A 14,861-nucleotide genomic window follows, 5' to 3' on the forward strand; every position below is an offset into this window, starting at 1 on the left:
CATCAAAATATTAATAAATTGATTAAGATTATTAATAAACAAAAAACAATAATTAAAATTATCTTATTTTAAGTAAATAATTAAACAATTTAATTGAAATAGAATTATTATATTAATGTTGTTGCTGAAAATTAGGGGAGCGGTAAAAACAACCGCCTTTCTCTCTCAGCTCACTCTCTCTCTCACCTCACCTCACCGCACCTTTCTCTGCTCAACTCCTCACCGCTCCTCCGCACCTCTCCGCTCACCTCCTCACCGCTCGTCACCTCCTCTGTACTCCTCACACACTCACACTTATCCTCACACACTCACACCTCACACACTCACACCTCACCTCACGCTCATAGAAATTAGGGCTTTTAATATAGGGCTTTTTAATGTTCTTTTTTTACTATTTTGCTTGCTGATTAGGGATTTCATTTTATCTCAGGTTCGATTTGGGTTCGATTTTGCTTGCTTGCTTGCTGATTCCGGTTCTATTTTGCTTGCTAATTAGGGTTTCGATTTGGGGCTTTAGTCGGTTTCATCTCAGATTCTTCGAGCTTAAGGTAATTTCATCTCTTGTATTCTCTTTGTGTTTTGTGTTCTATTTATTATTTGTGTTCTAATATGTGTTCTGTGTTATATTCTGTTTTTGGTGTTTTGTTATTATATATTTTTAAATCGAGTTGGATGTGCTGAGTTAGATTTTTTTTTTAGTTTTGTGCTTCTCAGTTGTGCTAGGAATATTTATATGTAAGTAGTTGTGTTTTTTGTGTTTTGTGATTATATATTCTGGTGCTTTAGTTGAGATACTAGGAATCATCAACTAGATTTAAAGTTTATATATATGTTGTGTGCTCTGTATTGTGCTCATTTTAATGTTTATATGCTCTGTGTTTATATGCTCTATTTTAACATTTTATATCCTCTGTTTATATGTATTATGCCATGTTTTAGTTGAGGATTATGTTTAAGTATTTTAGGTGAGGATTATGAACTGTTAGTAATTAAGTTGAGTGATTATATAGATATTACGTATAGGTTATATAGTGTAGGCATATGTATGTTAATGACTTAATATATACCAGAACCTACAGGACATAAGAATCATGTATATAGTCATATGAGTTCCAGGTCTAACTTTTAAGTTTTATACTACACTTTATACAAGGTCCTTAACAGCAATTTTCATTGATAATCTTGTTATAATATTCAACGTATATTATAATATTTCTATGATTCTTATTTGTAGTTATGGACGACGAGGAAACTATCTGGATAAATCTTCCTAAGTTTAGTGAGAGATACGTTAGTGGGGTAGAGGCATTCATTCAAAATGCATTCCCCAAATTTTCCGTAGGTGATGAAATAACCTGCCCTTGCAAGAATTGTAATAACCGCAAGTGGTATAGGGCAGATGTGATCTACAATCATCTTATATGCAGTGGTCCATCCACATTATATGCTAATTGGGTTTATGAGGTTTCACTTAGATCTGATAGAGATAGTGAAGATCTGATAGATTGTGAAACCAACATAAATTTTGGAGATACCCTAGATGAGATGCTGCATCGGACTAATGGACCAAATGATGATGTCAAAAATGTTTTTCGCCATGTTCAGGAGGGAAAGCAGCCTTTGTATCCAGGCTGTGCAAAGTTTTCGCGATTAAGTTTTATCGTGAGACTTTATTCCTTAAAGTGTGCTCATGGGATTTCAGAGTCGGGATTTGGGGATATACTAGGGTTGATAAGGGAAGCTTTTCCACAGGCACACATACCATTATCTTTTAATGCTGCGAAGAATATCATTAAAGATCTAGGACTTGACTATAAAAAAATACACGCTTGTCCTAACAATTGCATGTTGTATTGGGGTGAGAATGAAAAAGAAAATTCCTGCAAAACTTGTGGTGTTTCGAGGTGGAACATAGTGGAAAAAGAAGGGACCAGCAACAATGATCCAAAGAAGTTGATTCACAAAGTGCCGAAAAATGTCATGCGCTATTTTCCACTTAAGCCAAGACTACAACGAATGTTTATGTGCGAGGAGTTTGCAGAACTTATGACATGGCATGCTTTTGGACGGAAAAATGATGGCAAACTTAGACATCCAGCTGATAGCGATACTTGGAGGGCAATGGATGCTAGGTATCCTCATTTCTCGTCAGAAACTAGGAATATAAGGTTGGGTGTTGCTGCTGATGGATTCAATCCTTTCCGAACAATGAATACTTCACACACCACCTGGCCTATTATTTTGGTTAACTATAACTTGCCTCCTTGGTTATGTATGCGTCAAGAAAACCTTATTCTTTCAACCCTCATTTCTGGCCCGGAATCTCCATCCAATAACATTGATGTTTTTATGCAACCTCTTATTAGTGAGTTAAAAGAGTTATGGGAGGAAGGGATAGAAACCTATGATTCGTTTACTAGTCAGAATTTTAGGTTACGTGCTGCTGTGATTTGGACCATAAGCGATTTTCCCGGATATGCAATGTTATCCGGTTGGAGCACCAAGGGCAAATTGGCTTGTCCAGTTTGTAACTACGAGACCTCCTCAATGTACCTAAAGCATAGTAGAAAAATATGCTACATGAATCATAGGAAATTTCTGGATCCCGAACATAAGTGGCGGTTTGATAAAAAAAGATTCAATGGTGAAGTCGAAATGGGAGGGTGCCCTGAAATTTTAACAGGATCAGACATTGAGGAATTGCTATCAGGCTACATAAATCACTTTGGGGGGGATCCGCACTTACGAAAAAAGCGTAAGATTGACTCGCCTTTCAAAAAGAAGTCAATATTTTTTGATTTACCTTATTGGAGTCACAATTTACTTCGGCATAACCTTGATGTTATGCACATCGAAAAGAATATTTGTGACAACATAATTGGTACGTTACTGAATATTGCTCACAAGTCAAAAGACCACGTCAATGCTCGATATGATTTACAAGATCTCGGCATTAGAAAGGAGCTTCATCCCATTGAATCAGGCGATGGGACGCGTGTTGAAATTGCTGCTGCCATTTTTGATTTGACAAAGGAGGAGAAAGATATATTTTGTGCAGTTCTGAAAAATGCAAAACTGCCACATGGTTGTGCATCGAACATTAGCCGTTATGTGCACACGAAGGAGGGAAAAGTATCGGGCTATAAGAGCCATGATGCTCATTTTATGTTGCACTATTTGTTACAGTTCGCGGTGAAAAAATCATTGAAACCTGAGGTCGCAGTCCCTTTAATTAGATTAGGGGCATTTCTAAGAGGTATTTCGGCCAAAGTCATTGACTTGAGTGAAATTTCTAGGCTGCAGAAGGAAATAATTGAAATTCTTTGTCAATTTGAGACAATTTTCCCTCCAGCCTTTTTTGATGTTATGGTGCACTTGCTAGTTCACTTATGCAGAGAAGTACAACTGGGTGGACCAGTGAATCAACGCTGCATGTTTGGAATTGAGAGATATCTCAATAAATTAAAGTCATATAATCGCAATAGAAGCAAGCCTGAGGGCTCCATTGCAGAGGGTTATTTGGCTGACGAGTGCTTAATATTCTGCTCACGATTCTTGAATGGTAATGAGGGAGCAACACAACTCAGAAGCTGTCCACAAAAACAAGAATTTCCTATTGGCACGAGAAGAAACAAAGATGGAACAGCTGTTCACTTAGAAGAATCTGAGTTAAAAGCATGTCATCAGTACATTTTATTCAATTCTGCCAGCAAAGAAATTGAAAGTTTGATTGAGTAAGCTTTCAAACTCTAACTTGTGCTGGTACTTTTTTAATAAAATCTTTGTTATTTTTTTTTATTTTTAACCAAGTAACCTAATTATTTTAGGGAGCACCGTGCCCTTGTCGATGGTCAGTCAAAGTTAAAAAGATACAAGTGGGAGAGAGAGCATACTGAAGATTTCTCAAAGTGGTTAAAAGAAGAAGTTGCAAAAAAAGAGAATGTTTCAAAAGAATTACAAGTGCTCGCAATGGGACCGAATCCAACAGTTAAAAGGTTTAGTGGATATGTAATTAACGGATATAGGTTCCATACAAAGTATAGGGATAGTAAATGTACAACACAAAATAGTGGTGTATTCTTGACTGCCTTGACGACTAGTTTTGCAAGTTCAAAAGATGAAAACCCGCTGGTTGGGGATGTCAATTACTACGGAGCAATTGAGGACATATTGGAGGTTGATTATTGGGGAGAATTTAAGGTGGTATTGTTTAAATGTTGTTGGTACCAGGAGGAAAAAGACTTATATGGTCTGATTCGAGTAAATTTCAACAGATTATTCCATAAGTCTGATCCCTATGTTATGGCTACACAAGTTCATCAAGTATTCTATATACAAGATGCAACCGAAAAAATGATGTGGAATGTTATCAAGAGATTGCCGAGGGACTGGTGTGACTTCGAGAACGAACAGAGGAATGAAGATGAAAATGATCCGATGTCACATGAATTTCATACTGGTGCTGGGATCGAGAATGAAGTCAGTGATTTTAATTGGCGCAGAGATGATGTGCCAACAAAGACAATTATGTGCTGAGCCTAATGAACTCAAAAAGAATGATTAAATTCTAGGGGCTGAATTTGAATTATAGACTAGTTATTGGTGTAATTCTGATTAAGTGAATGCTTAAATGTACACATTTAATTGTGGATCATTTTTTGTTATTACTTGGTTATGCAGCTTTGTGATTTATATTGTGGATTCTGTTTATAATGCAATAGACTATTTTCAAAAATTAAAATGTGTTATAATTGTGTCAGTTAATTCATTTTATAATGTGTTATAGTTATGGATTCTGCTTATAATCTGTTTAAAATGCAAGCCTGTTTATAATGTGTTGGACTATTTTTTTTTAATTGTCTCCGGTTTCTAATGTGGTTTTGTATTTTCATTCTGCATTTCACGTTTCTAATGTGATATTAAATTTTAACTATACTTTCTAATTGTCTTTAATTATGGTCTAGAACTATTTCTAATGTAGTTTTCTGCATTTTTTGTTAGATGGACGACAAAATCTTGCATCTGAGATTTCATCACAAAGGGGAATTTCAAAAAAGCCGCTACGTTGGTGGAGTACAAACACTGATAAAGGGAATCAGTGCTGATATATTCTCTTTCACTGTGTTGATGGAGCATGTGAAAGACGACCTCCAATATTCAGAAATTGGAGGAATTTATATAAGCAATGGGAAGGCATCCGGGGGGGTGGACGATGGTCAGTAAAGATGCAGAGCTGGCTGCACTGGTTGATAAAGCCAAGAGTGGTGATCATATTGATCTCTATGTTGACACGGTTCTTGATAATACCAGTGAACCACTCCCACAAATGCAGCCTCATGTAATTATACGGCCAAGGGAGAATATATATGCAGGTATCAAATAAATAGTCTATATAGCTGAACATTTTGATAAAAAAACTAGCACATATACGTATATAATTTATGAAACTCCTGCCATCTGATTATATCTTAATGTAATTTTCAGATCAGAAGCAAATGAAGCGCATGTATGTTACTGCTCATCACTTGAAACAACAACAATTGAACAAAAAATCTGTTCAGGTTGGTAAGAATGTGAAGATGCCAACTCGAAAGTCGCCAAGACTGAATAAACAACAACAAAACAACGAAGCAAGTGCGACTAAAGATTGTGCAAGTGCTAAAAGGAAATTGGTTTTACCTGAGCCATCACATGAAGATGAATGTATGGGAGATAATCAGTTGGAGGTAATAGTAAGAAATATTTTGTCAACATTCAAATTTTTGAGTTCTCTTCATGTTTTAGAATTTTAACTCCTCCCCTTTATAGTGACAACTTTGAAAATACTGTCTTGCAGGGGTCCGCTCTACCACCTCCACCCCCTCCACCACCGCTAACACCAGCAAATAAAAAGTTTGCTATGCGTATAGAGGATTATGACAAAGGTCTGACGGATTATGAAAAACAGAGAGCTGCAAATCTGAAGAAGAACAATGAAGTTCTTATAGCCCTCAATTTGCCTACCTTAGCAGCTGCAATTAAGCCTCCAGACTTGAAGAAAAAGCAAAAAGAAAGGGTGCAAGAGGACAGCGAGGATTATGTTCCAGAGCATACGGAGGAACATGATGATGATAGTGATTCTGAAGTTCCGGCAAAGGTGTGTCACATCTGGAGATTCAATTTACCACTTTATAACCCATAAAAATGCTTAAATATTACCATGTGTACCTAATTATATATATATATATATATATATATATATATATATATATATATATATATATATATATATATATATATATATATTGCAGAAAACCAAAAATGTGAAGAAGACCAAGTCTCTTTTTGGACCAACAACTCGTTCAAGATCCAATGCTCCTCCTGTGAAAGATGTTACAAGTGACAAGGAAGTGAATGATGCAAACCACGAGGAACATGTCCCTATTCAGTTACCAGAAGCGGGTGGAAAAGGTACGGTGGATGATTATATGGCTATGCGGAAACGCCAAAGGGAGAATTCTGTAAAGGCTGCCACAACCAAAAAACCACCTCAACCTGCAGAACCTAGCTTGGCTGATTACGAAGATGGAGAAGAAAATGAAGGTCAGCATATATTCCTTTCTTCATTTTTCTTGTACAACCTTGCTATAAAAAAAATTTCACAAAAATTGAATTTGCCTGATTTTATCGATGTGAATATTTATGATTTTTGTGATGTCAAATTAAAAGAATTCACATCAGTAAAATCAATAATATTAAATATAATCTATATGTCACTAAAATTCTTAAATGGTATTTAGAAGAGACTGAAAGCACTGAATTTATAGGTATTGGCATTGTGATAACATATGGATATCTATAAAGCTAAATTTATGTACACATTATTATTAGTCTTGACGGCTTTATAATGGGGTAAAGGGACTAACCCAAACCATATACGGATGCATAGTAATTTAAATGTGCTGCAAACAGAAATGTTTTCATATATATATGTCCGAGACCTGATATGCTTTATTTTTTTATGTAATGTTTTTTTGTTCTTTCTCTAATTAATGCATCATCTATTTTGTTCATGCACCTAAAGTTGAAGTTCCAAAGAGATTCCGAGGAGGAACAAGAATGGATAGAGTTCACTCCAGGCCCTTTGACAAGAGAGTTGTGATTGACATGAATAGCCGTTTCCAGCCTATTTCAGATGACGACAAAGTTGTGTCTGAACTTAGCAATTTTTTGGGGACAATGGCGAGACGTTGTGTGGCGCTAACTTATGTAAGTTGGCGTCATGTTCCTAAAAGCCTGAAGGACACAATGTGGAGTTATGTGAAGGTACATACTGACTTTAAATAAATGTAAAATTTTGTTTTTTCGTTAGTATTTCAGGATGTACAGTAAAATATTCAAGATTAGTTTAACATATTTTATGTTCAACTTTTTGAAGCAACGGTATATTATTCCTGAGGAATTGAGAGCATGGTCGATGATGACAATTCAAGAATCTTGGAGGGGGCGCAAGTGTCGCTTGAAGAAGGCACATTACACTCCTTATGACAATGATGAGGATAGGCTGGAAAATAGGCCTGAAGATGTTCCACTTGAAACTTTCAAGTCGCTGATAAAATACTGGGGAGATGCAAAAGTTCAGGTATATGTGTTACTTTAAAACTCTCAGCATCCTTGTTTTTCACTTTAATAGAGATAAAAATTTAATTAAAAAGGGATAAACGTAATATGATACTGTGTTTATATTTGTGGTCTTTTTCTAAAAATTATAAGCGATGTAATGTTATAAAATTTTTATTTCAAATATTTTTTGAATGTGATATTTGCGATATTCATAGCATTCATGTTTTTTGCAGGAAAATGCGAGGAAATGTGTTGTGAGCCGTAGTTTTGTGGTTGACACACATACTGCTGGTCCTAGATGTTTCTCACAAGTAAAATACAAAATGGTATATCACTTCTTGAATGCCTTGTTTTATTTATTATTCATGTGTTCTTAAATTTTCATGTGTTCTTAAAATATACAAAAACATAAAATCATAATCTTTCTAATAATTCAGTTATATTCAATTTTATGTATACGCTCTATCCTAAATTTCCTTCGAGTTTATGTACTAATTTATTAATGGAGTTTGCGTCCATAGGCTGTTTATAAATGGAGTTTGTATTCGAATTTGTGCTTTTTTCTAATTTATATGTGTGCTATGACTAAATATCAAAGTTGAAGTCATGTTGTAAGTTTATATGTATTCCAAGATAAATAAATTTGATGCTAATAGTACTTTTTAAAATTGTATTAGCTAATATGATCGGATGTTAATGTGTCATCTAATTGATATTGCTATACTTGTGATCTTTTCTACTAGCAAAAGAAGATGCAGCAGACTATGCCGGATGCGGGTGAACCATCAGATGCGAAAGTTTTTGTTAAAACTCGTAAACGACACCCAGGACGCACATATATGACTGAGCCTTCTGTAATGAAGTACAGAATTGTAAGCATTTAGTTTTTTTTAATTAAATGCTATGCAACTGAATTACTAGTGTAACTTAGAACTTGATATATTTCATTGGTTTCGGTCTCCTAAATTTGTAGGATAAGATTAAGAAGAAGCTCAGCACAGTAGAAGAGGGGATTGATGAACTGATCACAGATGGAAAAGAACATGGTTCATCTTGGCTTGTAGGAAGATCAGTGGAGCCATCCAAAATTCCTGCCGCTGCTCCAACACAGACGTATGTGCAGGACCTCACAAGCAAGATAAGGGAAAGTCTGGTGGAAGAAGTCGAGGCAAAAGTGAGTGAGAGGGTGCAATCAGAGTTGGATGCTCAGGTTAACAAAAAGGTCCAGGAAAATTTGACATATGTGCTTAAAAAATTGGGTGAAGCAAACCCAAATATCAACATTGATCTTGGGGAGCTTTGCACGACCGTCTCGAGTGACCAAGAAAATGGCACTCCTACGACTGGTGGCACTAGCTCTTAGTTAATTATCTCTGCTCTATTTTAGAGAATTTATCTTTTGCTTATAATATTCTAACGTAGACATTGTGCATTAACTATGGTTGAATGGTTTGTACTTGGTTAATTAATTCGGTGGATTTCTTGTAGTTGCTTGGGATATATTATGTAGTTGTTGGATTATTTTGGTGAATCTATGTAGTTGGTGGATGTATGTAGTTGGTGGATTCTTTTGGTGGTTTTATGGAGTTGGTGGTTTAGTTTGGAGAATTGTAGTTTGTGGATTCTATATACAGTTGGTTGTGTATTGATGTTTTATTGGTAATTATGCAGTTGGTTGTGTAATGGATAGGCCACTTACAAACATGCTATTTCATTTTTTCATATCTAAAACTGTTGGCATTGCTATTATAAACTGTTGGCAAAAAGAACAGATTTATCAAAAAAATGTTGCTAAAATATGTTGCAGTTGCTGAAAAATATGTTGGCAAAAACTGGGGACCAGAGGTGGGCCCCACTTAATGACGTGGCACCTGTGGTCCCCACTGCTGCCGACGTGGCAGTGAGGGACCCACCATGATGACGTGGCAAATGTCCCCACTGCTGCTGACGTGGCAGGGTGGGACCCACTATGATGACGTGGCATATGGGCCCCACCTTTGATGACGTGGCACATTGTGGGCCCACAGTTGATGACATGGCAAATGTGGGGCCCACATGTGATGACGTGGCATCAGGGTCCCGTCACTGCTTATGTGGCCGTGGTGGGTCCCACAACTTCTGATGTGTCACTTATGGTCCACACACCTGCTGACGTAGCAAAAGCGGTCCCCACATGTGGGGCCCACTTCATTTTTCAAAAATCTGTACGCAACGCCAACACATATTTGTGTTGGTATAGGCTAACTGAATCGTTGCTGCTGGAGCCTAATAAAACATAAAATTTGATGTTGGCATAGAGGAATGCAGTGTTGCCATAAAGAGCAAAGGCAACATCGAAAAATGCAACGCTTATATATGTTGCCTTTGATCGATTTTTGGTCTATGGCAACATATTATGAAGCTAAAGCAACGTTTCATGGGTGTTGCCATATGCATTCTATGGTGTAGTGAACGCAGAATCACCCAAAAATTGGGTACTAAATCAACACACGCCAAAAGGCGAGACAGGAAAACACAATCGGATCTTTGATTTCAAAAGATCTGATTTATTCAGAAAACAATCAAGCCCAAGCTCAAATCCGAAACAGATCCGAGAATAAAACTCGATTGGATAATGTGCAGATTCTACCCTGATGATCATAATGTGCATATTCCAAAATTACCCTGATGATCATAATGTGCATATTCTAAAGTTATCCTTTTGTTTTTATATTGTTTTGATGATGGTTTTTTATGTATTTTAACTTGTTTTTGTTGTTTCACTTAAAATTATACAAACACATGGCATAATGTGTATCATTAACTTACATATAATCCATAACCTAATTGAACTTGTTTAATTTGAAAAGAAACAAATTCACCATATACATATTGCAAGCATAAACACAAATAATGTAAGTAAGTGAAACAGAGATACCTAGACAATTACAGAAAAACATATTTTGTTATCAGCAGAAAACACGATCATAGCCTCCGTTGCCGAGTCAGAGCAAGTTATAGCAATCTGAATTAGAAGTAGCGTGGGAATAGGTTAACAGATGGTGAAATTAGACACGCTGCGTGTAATCTTTGATGTCTCCTGACTTAACTAATGAATAGCTATAAAGTATTAAATATTAAAAATAAATATAATTTAACTACTAACCATGGTTAGAACTCTGGTTAATTAACTAAAAAAATGTTATAATCTGATTGGTCTAAATTTTAGGAACGATTTCCTATCGGCGCTAAAATAAATCAAGTTTTCTGATTGGTTAACTGAATACCTGGGTAGACTCAGGTATTATAATATCGTGTGTTGATTTAGTACCCAATTTTTGGGTGATTCTGCGTTGTTTTATTTGTGGTTGTTATGTCTTTCTGTGTTATCAATGAGAATGATTCAGATGGAGTTTTGGGAAATCTGGCTTATCGCATCATTAATATTTTCGGCATGTCTATAGCTGACTCTCTAGTGAAGAGAAGTTGTGAGGAGTGATGAGGGGAGGGGTGTATATTTATAGTGAGAGAGGAGGGATGAGTATTGAATACAAGATACAAGGATTGGTTGGTTGCATAAGATATGTCAGGTGAGAGATAGAGAGATCTGGTGTATCTCCAACAGTTATCCATCGCAATCTAGTACCATAAATATTATTATATTATTAAATGCTCTTAATAAATTTACGATCTCTCCTTTTTTGACTCAGCTCTGCTCACTTTCCACAGTGGCCTAAACAATAAGTCATCAATAAGTCATCAATACCCCGAGAATTATTAGAACAGATGCTAAGTTGTAAGGCATATAAGCCTGCATTGTAAAAAAAAAAAAAAAAAAAATACTTGGCCCTTAATAGAAAAATAAAGATAACCAGTAACGGTAGCATTTAGGTTTCTTATGTTAATGATATTGACACATGAGATCGTCAAATATACTTTTTTTTTTTTTTTGAAACCAAGATCGTCAAATATACTTAGTTATGTTTTGATATTGATTTTCAATAAATTTTTGAAATTAATATATTGTGGTTGATCTGATTCTACCTAAAGTCTGGCGAAGTTGATGGTGGGTCTTGTAGAGTTGATGTAGGGTCTATCGGATTTAAACACAGAAAATTTAAAATTCTCATGAATTTAGAATAGATTTCTAAATTATTAAAAAAATTAAATAATTCTGTAAAAACAATCAATTTTTATAATATTTATAAATTCTGTTTATGTTTGAATACAATTAGATTATAAATAAATTAATGAAAAATTAATGAAATCTTGATTAAATATCTAAAATTTTAAAAAATATAGATTTTCGAAAGAATATAAATCTTTGTTGAATACCAAAGATGTTAATAATAAATTTGAAAATTTTAATTGAGTATCATGATAATTGAGTATTCTGAGATCTTAGTTGATCTTTTAAAATTTTAATAAAATACAATTAATTTTGAAAATATGAGAAGGGATATGAAATTTTAAATTTTCAAAACAAAAAATTCAATTAACTGATTGAATAAGGATATGTAAGATTTGAGGAATAATTTATATAATACTTGTATTTGAAAAAAATGATAATTTTTTTCTAGAAATAATGAGTTATCGATATCACACACCTAGAATCGAATATTCACGAGTGACAATGATAACACTTATATATATACCAAAATCATGTGAGCCAATTCAACTTCATTTTCCTCTATCCCAGCTTAAAATGAGTTACCCCACGTGCGAAACTTGCCATAGCTAAAGTATCAACACATAAGGGCCTGTTTGGTTGGGCTGAAAGGAATGAATTAAGGATGGAATGGAAAGGTCCATTCAGCCCATAATTTTTTTGGCTGTTTGGTTACTCCAACAGAATGGAATGGACCATTCTTAGCCTCATTCCTTTCCGTTTGACCCACTTAAGTTTTATTCCAACTCAAAACACCGGGACAAGCCCATTCCTTTCTCAGTCTAAAAATTAAAAAACCTCCAAATGCTCTCTCGCTAAACATATTCGCCTCTGCTCGTTTCATTTCGGATTATCAAAACAATTTCTCGAGCTTGAATCTATCGAACAAACAGGTATGAAATCGATCCAAAAAGAACAACTAATTCATAAATTTAGCTTTGTGCGTGTTCATAGCTTATGACGAGCCTAATCTTACACATTCTATCTCGTTTTTGTTTTGTTTTTTTTGAATTTTGTGTGTTTATAGTTGATTATTTGTGTGTTTATGGTTGATTTGTATACATATGTGTGTAATATTAACAATTTTAATTTTGATTTGCTTGTGTTTATATCTCACTGTGTGTGTATATGTGTGTATAGATGTAACAGATCTGTAATTAGGGATGGCAGTTTTACCCGACCCGATGGATACCCGACCCGTTCGGACCCGATTGGGTCTACCCGAACCCGATTTTTTTGGATCTGGATCCGGATCTGGATCTTATTTTTGGACCCGAAAAAGTTTGGATCTGGATATGGATCTCAGGTATTCCGAACCGAGACCCGACCCGAAACCCGAAACCCGATTTAAACCCGATCCGAACCCGAAACCCGATAAGACCCGATACAAAATATTATATATATATATATATATGTTATATGTTAATGTAAAATATATATATTGAAATATTATGAATTATTAAGTATGAATATTAACATTTTACTTAATTTGATTTGCCCAATACAGAATTTATATTCATTTCATCAATATTTTATTTTTCTCAATTATTGTGCATTAAAATATCTAAAAATAATAAAATATAAATGATAAGTTGAATGATTGTATACAACTAAGTTAACATGTTTCACGTGTTTATTGTACTGACTGAAACCTGTAAAACCTTTTTTTATATTTCTAATTTTTTTTAAAAAAAATCAATCATCACATGTTTTATAGATATATAATTTTTAACTTTTTAATTTTTTAATTTTAAGTACCTAAATTAGACCCGAACCCGACCCAAAACCCGAAAAAACCCGATGGTTCGGATTCGGATCTTCATTTTTCAAACCCGGACCCGAACCCGACCCGACCCGAAATATAATGGATCGGGTCTGGATCTCAAGAAACCCGACCCGATCCGACCCGTTGCCATCCCTATCTGTAATTGTGTTCATAGCTTGTCTTTGTAAACTGATATGCAATTGTGTTCATAGCTTATCTTATCTTCTGTGTATAGATTTGTATATATCTGCAGTTGTGTGTATTTTGTATATATTTATGTACCTGTATGTTTGATAAATATCCTCAAAGGATCAAATCTGATCATATGCAGTATGGCACGGCTTCCACTAACTAGAAGAAAGACTATTCGAAGGAAGAGACTTATTTTATATTTGGAGCAGCTAAAAATGATTGGGTCGGTTCATTGATTTTTTCAAATGATTGTGTTGTTAGGATTAAGGGTAGCATTAAGGCCTAGGTATTCCATTTTTAAGATGGAAAGAATTAATTATGTTGATAGCTAGGTTAGTTAATCAAAGTGATGACATTTGTGTTAAGAATCTTAGAATGAACATGGGAGCATTTCATAAATTATGCTATACACTTGAATCACGAGGATACATACGTGATAGTAAGCATATGAATGTTGTTGAACAAGTTGCCGTTTTTCTATACATATTAGCGCACCATAAGAAAATGAGTGTTTACTATCACGTATGTATCCTCGTGATTCAAGTGTATAGCATAATTTATGAAATGCTCCCATGTTCATTCTAAGATTCTTAACACAAATGTCATCACTTTGATTAACTAACCTATCAACATAATTAATTCTTTCCATCTTAAAAATGGAATACCTAGGCCTTAATGCTACCCTTAATCCTAACAACACAATCATTTGAAAAAACCAATGAACCGACCCAATCATTTTTAGCTGCTCCAAATATAAAATAAGTCTCTTCCTTCGAATAGTCTTTCTTCTAGTTAGTGGAAGCCGTGCCATACTGCATATGATCAGATTTGATCTTTTGAGGATATTTATCAAACATACAGGTACATAAATATATACAAAATACACACAACTGCAGATATATACAAATCTATACACAGAAGATAAGATAAGCTATGAACACAATTGCATATCAGTTTACAAAGACAAGCTATGAACACAATTACAGATCTATTACATCTATACACACAGTGAGATATAAACACAAGCAAATCAAAATTAAAATCGTTAATATTACACACATATGTATACAAATCAACCATAAACACACAAATAATCAACTATAAACACACAAAATTCAAAAAAACAAAAACAAAAACGAGATAGAATTTGTAAGA

The sequence above is a fragment of the Daucus carota genome, chromosome 9 (assembly GCF_001625215.2).
Source record: "Daucus carota subsp. sativus chromosome 9, DH1 v3.0, whole genome shotgun sequence".
NCBI classification, from domain to species: domain Eukaryota; kingdom Viridiplantae; phylum Streptophyta; class Magnoliopsida; order Apiales; family Apiaceae; genus Daucus; species Daucus carota.